The sequence below is a fragment of the Corvus kubaryi genome, unplaced genomic scaffold (genome assembly GCF_017639235.1).
Source record: "Corvus kubaryi isolate FWS band 111438036 unplaced genomic scaffold, C.kubaryi_AGA036_p1.0 37385, whole genome shotgun sequence".
Lineage (NCBI taxonomy): Eukaryota > Metazoa > Chordata > Aves > Passeriformes > Corvidae > Corvus > Corvus kubaryi.
Genome location: NW_024581127.1, coordinates 35,369,004 through 35,379,778, shown reverse-complemented (window position 1 = coordinate 35,379,778; position 10,775 = coordinate 35,369,004). Strand labels below are relative to the sequence as shown.

At 43.8% G+C, this 10,775-nt stretch overlaps 1 non-coding gene across 1 annotated transcript; it reads right to left on the bottom strand.

Annotated features, from left to right (window-relative positions):
• Nucleotides 1–9,204: 9,204 nt before the first annotated feature.
• Nucleotides 9,205–9,287, bottom strand: TRNAL-CAG. Its single transcript has one exon. It is a non-coding gene; the product is annotated as a tRNA-Leu (tRNA).
• Nucleotides 9,288–10,775: the final 1,488 nt, after the last annotated feature.

Below are 10,775 nucleotides of genomic sequence, written 5' to 3'. Positions count from 1 at the left end.
GGAAGGAAGGAAGGAAGGAAGGAAGGAAGGAAGGAAGGAAGGAAGGAACCAACCAAAGCGATCACTCCAGGGAATCCACCTCCTGGTGTCTCACAGGGGCTGGAGCATGGAACAGATGAGCCCCTACTGCAACACAAAAGAAACTGAAAAAAGAAAAGGCAAAGCTCACAAAAGCTACCAATTAAGAGAGAACACAAATGTACTGAGCTACTCAAATGGTGGGGATCCATGGGGTTACTTATATAATAAACTCTCAAACACTTTTTTCCTTGAGCAAACAGGTTTAATGGAAGGTGTCCCTGGGGCTGCAGTGAGAAAATCTTTCAGGTCCCTTCCTACCCAAACTGTTCTATGATTCCATGAACTTTCAGGATCTCTGTCAACACTGCCTCTGAAGTTTCTCCATCTATTCCGCAGTCTTCCCCACTCCCTAATTCTAAGAATTATTATTGCGATACAAAAATTGGATTCTTTATCCTGCCACTTACTAAAAACCCAGAACAGCTCCTGCTTTTCCCCTTGGATCACAGTTACAAAGAATGGATGTGGTACATTTGGTTTAAAGAGAAATAAACAGGTATCACTCATCCTGATAATATCTCAGAGCATGAGACTGGTCCAGTTGAGCAAAGAACTGGTGACAAGATTTGGAAGGGTTTGGAAAGGCCCTTCAGTGCCAATATGATGGGTCCTGGAGTCAGAGAGCGCTTTGAAGTGGTTTTTCCCGAATTTTGAATTAAAGTGAGCACAAAAAAATCCTCATTGTCTTTGTTTCTCTAAAGGTTTGCATTGCTGAACTCCTGTTGGATAAATGTGTTGTTTAAAGAAAGGTCATTGAATCTGCTGGAGAAAATGAGAAAAAGCCAAACTGGATTTGAAAACAAAGATGTCCTTTGATCGTTGTCTTATAAAACAGATCAATTTCTCTGATCATTAATCCGACAGCTTCCAGTATTTTCTGGATTGCAACAAAACTGCATTTTTGGGATCCCTAGGGAAAAGCCTCTTCTCTTCTATATTTCATGGGGCTTTGTCACACATTTGCTGTGAGTTTCCTCATTTCTGCTTATTCTGGTCTTTCCCACCTGGCCAGGTCCCTCCTGTTTTATCTCTGTCTCCAATGCACAGTTGGAAGTGGAAGGTTCCTTGGTCAGAGTGTTCAGCAGAAAATTACTCAAACAAATTTTTTTTCTCCCAACTTCTCTGCCCAAAACTTCCTAAGAAACATAAACACCGTGAAAAAAGGAACACAAGAACTGCACTTTCACACCAGGGATCCATAACCTTTTTTAACATCACTCCAGCTATTTTTCCAGTACCATTTTTGCTGTTGTTCTTGTAGTGTTGCTGCAGTGGCTTTTGGGTTTCAGACACCTAAAAATGAGAATAACGTTTAACTATTCATTTACTGGTTTGTATTTTGGCTCATTCACTGTCAAGCAGAATTTTGGGTTGTTCTTCTCCACTGGTGGGTTTCTTTCATGTTTTTGCAGAATACCTCATGCTTGACACAGGTTGGACAACACTGATTTTTCGAACATTCAGACCTTCAAACTACCAATTATTACATTCATAAACCTGTGCATTGCCCTCAATATAAGTTATGTTTCTATCAGGACTTCCAAAAAGAGAGCGGAGACTTGTCTTTATCTCAGGATAAAGATTTTCTATGAAAGAAAATATGATTTTAGTCGTGCATTGAATAGAACAACGTAAGTGGGCAGAGATTTTCTCTTCTATCCTTTGCCTGGCAGTGTGTAAAATAATATTTGTTATCCTTATTTGAAGAGGAAAATGATCTTACTCACCTTTTTGTGAGTTAATAAAGAGAGTAAAACAACGGCACCTTGAGTATCAGAGTTAATGAAGTTTATTTCCCTTCAGACTTTTGTCTTGTTGATTTTGAATCTTGTGGAAATATAACCCTAGAGAATCTTTGAGATCTCTGCTCTTTTGCCAGAGGGGTTTTGATTCAGACAATTTTAAAAACTACAAGGAAAACACAAAGAAAAGGCAACAGCCACACACAGAGGACAACCAGGTCATCCCGTCTAAATCCAGCTCAAAAACACTTTGGGATGGATCAGACCCTCAAGAATGGGCTGGAAGAACATCCTTGGAGCAGGCTATGAGCAAGAACGACCTCCTGCTCTGCCTGCCTGTCTTTCACCAGGATCTCTGGGCTGTGGTTTGCAGTCCTTGAGAGAGGAATGTGGGAATATGAGACTGGAGGGATTTGGCTCCAGATCCAAACACCTCCTGATGGTCCTGATGTCCTCATCCATGTGCCAGCTGGAGACCTGTCAGCACAGACAGCAATGACTTCAGACTTCACGGAATCACCACATCATGGAATATTCTGAGTTGGAAGGGACCCACAAGGATCAACCTGGCCCAGCACTGGATAACTCCGAGAATCACCACATACCTGAGAGCATTGTCCAAGACTTAGGTGGGGCTGTCCAGGGTCCATCTGCATTCCTCATAAAAAGGGCCTCTCCAATGGGTCATTCCACCCTTTTAAATTCAGTTCTTCCAGCCCTTGGTGCCAACAATCCGTCCCAGTGATTCTGGTTTGGAATGTTTAACATTTTAGCTGTGGTAGGATCCAGACCTGGAGCAAAATCCCTCTGCAGTTAAGGACTGAAGGAACAGATTGTTCCTGCTCAGAACAGTTTGCAAAGAGCTTGAAGAGACTCAGACAAGCAGACAGCCCAAACCCAGGGATCTCAGCACACCATCAATTCCTGTTTTCCACAGGCATTGCCCATGATAACCATTAAGTTCCCTCATTGAAATTCAAAGAACTGAACACATATTCCAAAATAATTTCCAAGATTAGTTGCTCCATCATCTTCTTGAGGAACTTCCTGTCCTGAGCTCCCCTTCTGTCCTTCTTGAAGGCAGGAGTGCCATTTGCCTCCTTCTGCTCCTGGGAATTTCCGCGGTCACCAGGACCTTTCAAAGACAAATGAGGGTGACCTTGCAATGGTTCCCATGGATCCATCCTATCCTCATCCATGCATTCCCTAAGTCTATTTTGTCTTAGTGTTCCCTGACTGGATCCTCCTCCCCTGAGGACAAATCTCCCTTGCTCTGGACCAGGAAACCAGGGATTTCTGAAGGCTGATCTTATCAGCAAAGACTTAAATTAAGAGTACTTGGGCAATTTCCATGTTCTTTGCCACCAGAATTCCTGCCCTGCTGAGCAGCTGCCCCACATTTTCCTGATTCTTCCTTTTGCTGCTGATATTCCTACAGAAAACTTGCTGCCCTTCATGTCCCTCACCAGATTTAATTCCAGATGGGCTTTGATTCCCCCTTCCAGTTTTTTTTCCATCAACTCTCTTTTATTGATTTCTTCTGCAGATGGAATTACATGGAGATCTCACACACAGGGAACTCAATCCCGGCTTCAGAGCTCATATTTGTTGGTCCATCCCACCTGGATTTTTGCAGGTTTGCCAGCTTACACCACATATGGAGTCCTCTTCCATGGGAAAACATGGAAATGTTTTGTCCAAATAAAGGCAGGAAACCTCACTGCATGGGGTTTGGAGGCAGACTTGGTTTTGATGTATCCCATGAAGAGGTCACAGAAAAAAATAAAAGACTCAGGATAAGGGCTGGAATTGATTTTTCACTATGGGATGGAATATCAGGAGTGGTTTCTTCTGTGTCAATGTTTATCTAAAGACCTGCTTGGGTTTCTACCAGCTCATATGGAATGGGAAAGATGCCTGTGCCACCCTACATCCCAAAAATGGGGGTCTTGGGTGAAGGAAAGGTTGGGAAATTGAAGGGGCAGGATGTTCCCTTTGCTTTTCTTCTTAAATGTCTTGTTAAAAAGGAGCTTTGATTCGTATTTTTTCATGGGGAAAGATTTCTGTATCAGGACTACAAGGCTCAGTCAGAGTCTTGGGCTCTGTCTGGGGCTTCTCAGAGTCCACCTGGTGGGTTATCCCTGGAAATCACATTCCCTTCAGCAGTGACATCACTTGCATTCCTCTCTTCTCTGAATCACTGACCTCTGCTCTTTCCAAGATTCAGCTCCCCAACAACATGAGGAGGCAAAAGGGTCTTTCCTTTGCCCCTCCCATTTCCACAGGTTTGGTAAAATTTCTGTTTTCCAGGGATATCATTGCCCAGCAGACCTTTTATAACTTTTATCTAGGACCATTAACACCTCAGGTTTGGAAAAATCACTGAACTTAAGGGGTTTTGAACCCTGATTTTATGTTACTTATATTTTTTCCCCCAGTGCTTTTATTTCTCCTGATTGTCTTCAGTTTCTCATTGGATCCTGGAGACAGGAAGCTGTTCCCAGATCACCCAGGCTGAAAACTCTTCTGTTTTAAGGTATCCAGACCTTGGACAAGAACGTTGAGAGCCATAACACCAATGATACAAGGTGCATATATAAAATTCCACTGCACACATCCAGGCACGTTCAACTCAGAGAAATTTCCTGAAGGAGAACTCAGTTTCTCCTGCTCTGATTTATTCTGATGCCTTATTTCTTTCCATCTCCATTCATCAAGGCCTGAATGGGATAACAGCCTTAATAGATGCTAATTAGCAATATAAACCATCCACTATGCAGTAATAGCAAAATCAGACTGAAAAAAGCCCTGTCAAAATAATGGTTGGGCCCGATGATTGAAAGGGGGAAAATGCAGTTGGATTCTTAATACTGGAGTGCAACTGAGAAAGAAAAGAGAAATTATTGCTTTTCCCATGTAAATTATAAGCAATTAAGCCAGGCGTGGAATAAACTTTGGGACTAGAACCCCTTTGACTTTCCTTTGTCAGCTCCTCCCTGTGTTTCAGGGGTCTGCAGGAGCTGAAACACAATTTTGGTGTGTTTATTTGCAGCTCTGGTTTGATTTCGTGCTCCAGCAGGGAAGCACAGCTCCAACCAGCACAGATTTCCTGCTGCAAAGAGGAGACGCATTCTGGATTCAGCTCAGGGCCTTCCTTTCAGTGGGTGCAGGTGTTTTGCTTTCACTTGGAGGATTGGTATGTGTTAATTGGGCAAAGAACAGTAATTAGGCAGGGTGTGTGGGTGATGATTTGTCTGGATACCATCACGGAGCCTCCCATAAGGCCCCGAGGCTGGAGCAGCCCTTGTGAACTCCCCTTAATTGCCTGGACAACTGTACACCTAAAATTTGGGGTGTCTTCCTCCCCCCTGCCCCCCAAATCCTTCCTGCTCAAACATGGAACTCTTGCTGTCCCTTTGGAAAACGGGCAATTTCCAGGGAAAAAGAAGGATCACTTCTGGCCACGCTATGAGATTACATCAGACCATAGGATGGGATTGCACATGTGTGGTGGAGAGGCAGCACTGGTCTCTTCTCTCTGGTGATCAGTGATAGTGTCACCGAAACTGCGGGAAAACCAAAAAAACTCTCCAACCACATTTTTTAGTGTTAGAGAATCAAAGCATTACTTTGTTCTGGCCAGGATGTGCAACAGAAATCATTTCATACACACATAGCCGGGTTGTGCAGAGAAAATCATTCAATTGCACAGGAATTTTAGCTGATTTTTCACACACTTAGACAGTCAAAACTCATAGAAATTTATTGGTTCAATGCTCATTGGTCCCAAGTAGTGCAGTTCTTAGTATTTGGGTTCCTATTGGATACAGATTTCTTTGCCTCCAATGCTAATTAGGTTCTCATTCTTGGGTTCTTTTATCTCTCTTTTTCCAGACCAGGGGTCTCAGATCATGCCAGGGGTGGTGTTTGGAGTTCTTTAATGGTGGTTTATGGTCGTCATCTTTTGTGTATCTTCTCTGCTACCCCCAGTCTGTTGAGATGCTCAGCTCATCAGACCTCGCCTGGTAAAACAATCTTTTGAAAAGAAATTCCATTTCCCTCCCCCCCCCTGGGGCAAAGGTGAACAAAACCCCTGACTAAACTTCTATAAAAAAATTTTAAACTTGGTATCAGTTCCAACAATCAGACCCGAGGGAATGGCCTGAAGTTGTGCCAGGGGAGGTTTAGGTTGGAAATAAAGAGAAGTTTTTCACTCAGAGCTGGTCGGACTCTGGAACAGCTCCGCAGGGAAGTGGTCACAGCCCCAAGGCTGCCAGAGCTCAAGAAGTGTTTGGACAACGCTCTCAGGCACAGGGTGGGATTATTGGGATGTCCAGGACCAGGAGCTGGACCTGATGATCCTTGTGGATCCCTCCCAGCTCAGGATATTCACCCTGGGAAAGACATTCTTGAGTATTATCTCAATGCCCTATGTTTTAAAGCTGATCATGTTCACGCCACATTCTACTGGGTCATTTTAAAGGAGAAAACCAGGCCATTAACTGAACTTCACTTGTCACCAGGCTGTCCTGAAGTGCTCCAGAATATCTGGATGCCAATCAAAGTGCTGGCCATGTTGCAGGGATCAGCTGCTGGATTATTCTGACTTCAGGAAAACCACAAAATTACGGTGAATTCAAATGTTGAAGCTCATCAGAAAAGGAGTAGCTTTTTCTGTGAAACATTCCAAGTTGGTGTCCACTTAAAAGTTGTTGGAACAAGCAAATTCCGTGTTCCTGTCTCTCTGTTTATCCACCTACCTGCCTATTTATGGAGCTAATTTTCCTCAAGAGCTTCAGAATTCCTCCTGGGTTGCATCATTTTGTGGGGAGGATCTTATACGTCTTGGGATCAGAAAAGAAATATCTCCCCCACCATCCGGCTTCTGCAAGCCAGATTTGGGCAGTAGGATATTCATTTCCTACAAAATTCCATATGAAAAGCAACAGTTTCCTATGTGTGTGTGTGTATATATATATATATATGTAAAGTCTGGAAGGCACTGAACAAATTTTGGGGGAGGTGTCTTTCTTCTGCAGTGAAAGTTTTCCTGGGAAATTCAACCCATTTTCATCTCTACCAACAACTTCCCAGTGTTTCTCCTTCATGGTCCTGTTTCTGAGGTGTCTCTAAATTGGACTCAGTGTATCCAGAGGAGATTTTGGTGTCTTCCTGCCTTTCCAAGAACCCAGGAAGCAGAGTAAATTCCAACCAGAAGTCTTTTATTATATAATCCTCTTTATTAAAAATTAGCCTACAGATGGTGTTTCTTTTCAAGTCCGTCACTGAAAGCCAGAACTATTTTTTCGATTGTTTCTATTTAAAAACAACAACAACAAAAGATGATGAATTATCATCAGTTATTCTGTAAAACCCCAGATATTTCTGGAAAGATGAAGTTTTTAATACAAATGTTACATAATAGGAATGTCTACAGCAGAATGCATTGAATTCCAAGCAGTTCAGGCTGTATTTTCTTTCACTTCCCACTGCTCCTAATAACAACTCTTTGTTCCACTCGAAGCCAATCTTTCTCACTCTTGGTTTTACATTCAAATGCCTGTAGACAGTTCTGGTCCCCTTAGTCAGGGATTAGACAAATTGCACACATTGTTTCCTTTTAATCTCATCTCCCTCCTGACTTCTGAAATACTCAGAGTTGTTCTTCACCATCCTCTGCAGTTTACCAACACTTCCTTGATATTTTGATATGCTGAACGAGCACCATTCCACAGTGGGAGTCAGATGATCCCAAAACACTCAATCCTTCTTGTTCAGCAGCAGTTTTGGGGGAAGCATCACATTGCTGATTGCACCAGAATATCTGATTTTGGGAAAGCTGTTGCACACAGATATTCTAATTAGAGACAAGGCTTGGCCTCTTCTCCCACACAATTAATGACAGGACAAGGGGAGATGGCCTCAAGTTGCTCCAGGGGAGGTTCAGGTTTTATATCAGGAAAAAAATATTCACTGAAGGAGTGGTTAAACATCAAAACAGTGGCGGAGTCACCAACGCTGGCCATGATGTGGAAACCTTCATGGTTTTATATCCTCAGTTGGACTTGGGCTCTTGCAGCAGCCAAGTCTTTCCTTCCACAATGTCTGTCTCAAAGGAAGACTTTATTTTTTAACTTAAAGCTTGAAATTCATCACTGCCCTGACATCAGCTCTGCACCCTATTTTCCCCTTGCCCTCAGCAGAAAAGGTCCTTTGGTAATGATATTCAGAGGAAGGTGCACACCTGAGACTGCAGAAAGTGCTGCTGCATTGTTTTTATCGAGAAAGCAAAGATGGGATGACTCATTTGGTCCAATTTCTTCACCTTTCAAGCCAAACCAGTTTTCCTGCTCTTTTTACGCATGTTTTGTTGCTGGACTCCCCTCTTTGCCTGGGAGGTATACAGGGATCTCAAGAACTTGCTACTGGTTTTGAAAACGAATGATGGAAGAAATCCAGGAGCCAGGATTTGATTGCAATGGTGATAAGATACCACCAAAAAATTCATGTGAAAGAAGAGTGGAGCAGTTACTGCTGAGAGTTCCTGCTTTGACAGATATTTCCACTGCCAGCAGTACCCAAACACTGTGGGGCTGGATAAAACACTCTCAATAAAAGACATCATCTCGAAGAATTTGCAGCATAAAAGTTATGAAGCCTCACATGCATTAGGAAAAAAATGGTGCAATAAAAAGATTGTTCTGGGTTTAACTGCTGCAGCTGCTGCTTTGTTTTGTGCGGTTTTTTGCCTTGTCTTGTTTAGGTTTGAAGAGGATTTCTGGGTTTGAGAATCATAGAGTTGATAAGTTTGGCAAAGACGCCAAGATCATCACGTCCAGTCTTTGACCGATTGCCACCATGGCCACTGAATCGTGTTACAAAGTGCCACATTTACTCATTTTTTGAACACTTAGCTCATTGATCCAGCTTGTCTAGATCCCTCTGTAGAGCCTTCCATGCCACAAAGCAGATGAATTTCAATCCCAGCACTGGCATGGTGCCCCTTGGCTCCCCCAGCACGCCTGGGTTTATCCCCTTCCCCTTCAAAGCTCGTTTAAAGCCCTCACAATCAGCCCCACAACTTGTGGGCTCACCCTTTTTCCCCTTTGAGACCCACCTGTCGCCAGCAGCCCCAGTGCCTGTAAACCACCAGAAAAGCCAAAATTCCACCTGAGCCAGGTGTTGATCCCGTGGAAAAATAAAACTGCACTTGAGCCAGGCATTAATTAGTGGGAGGGACACACTTCAGCTTCATCACTGCCAACCTGAACAACCAATAGGTTGATAATCGGGCTGGACCACAGCAGGGACACCCCCCGGAATGTCTTACACAGGGAAGCAGCAGAATTCCCTGCGGGATGCCTCTGGCCAGCAAAGAAGTTGTCAGGAGTGGGATTCGAACCCACGCCTCCAGGGGAGACTGCGACCTGAACGCAGCGCCTTAGACCGCTCGGCCATCCTGACACCTGGGGCCTGCTGCTCTGCATCCTGAAATTCCTGGGAAATTGTTTTCCATCACGTGTGTCCTCTGAGTGTGTGGAGCATTTCCTTGCACATCCAGGACTCTTCCCTGGGAAGCAAAGAACAGCCTGAACCACAGAACTGACAGGAGGGTGCAGCCAGGTTGGGGTTGGTCTCTTCTCTCAAGCAACAAGGGATAAGACAAGAGGAAATGGCCTAAAATTGCACCAGGAATGGTTCAGATGGGGTATTAGGAAAAATTTCTTTAGGGAAAGGGTGATCAAACATTGGAATGGGCTGCCCGGGGAAGTGCTGGAGTCACCGATCCCTGGAAGTGCTCAGATGTGTGTGGATGTGGCTCAGGGATATGGTTTGGTGGTGAACACGGTGCCTGCTTAGTGATGGGCCTCTGTGATCTCAGAGGGCTTTTCCAATCTTAATAATTCCATGATAAGACTCAGAGCTCTCTCTATCCTCACTCATCACTAAGTTAACAATTAGTTAAAAGGTTAACAATTAGCTTAGGGTGGGCCTAACCAGTGCAATGCCAAAAACCAGCTTAATGAAGGAAGAAAAAACCCCAAAGAACCCCAAGAATCAGAATAAAAAAAGAAAGATACAACAATTTCTGGCATATCCGCTTACCTCTGCCAGCTCCTTTCTTTTTCTTTCTCTTTGGTTTTTTTTTCTTTCCCTGCAGAGTGCTGGAATTTGTCCAACAGACTTTAGATGAATTGACAGTGGCATATGCATGAGCTGATGGCTGCGTGCAGCAGAGAGGTTTTCCCCTCCTCCAAAGCTCGGTGCAAACTCCCCAGAGAGGATCTGAGCAAGGTCATCTGTTCCCTTTGAAGGTGGAAACAGGGGAACAGCAGGACTTTGCAAGGGTCTGGAAACAGGGCCGAGGAAATTCAGTTTCAGTTGAAAAGACAGGAGATTTTATTCCAAGAGAAAGGGAAATTGAGGTGAGAAATCTTCCAGAGTAGCAGGAGTGGCTCACAAAATATATCTGAGAAAGAGAAAGACTAGCAAAATAAATTTCACCCTTCATGCAACAGGTGCTGCGGGGTTGGAACTGGATCCTTAAGGTTTCTTCCAACCCAAACCAGTCTGGATTCTGTGATATTTTAAGGAGGTTCAGTGGTAACAATCCATGGTCCTGGGCAGCAGTGAGGGTCTTCATGAGGGTCTTCACAGGAGAAGAGAGGTGAAATTTAGAGAAGGGAACCCAAGGCAGAGGGGGAGAGGGCTCCGAGCATTCAAGGTCCCTTCGAACTCAAACCTTTCTATGAATTTATAATTCTCTACAAAACCCCATTTTAGAGGATTTTACATGGAACTCTTATAACTGTATCATCACAGAGGAACACTTCAGTATCCCTTTTAACTTCATCCTGCTGAAGAATTTCCTGAGCTTGTAAGGGAAGAGTTGCAGGATGTCTATAATTATCAGCTGCTTCTGCCCACGTTCCTGGCTGATGGAAAGTTTTT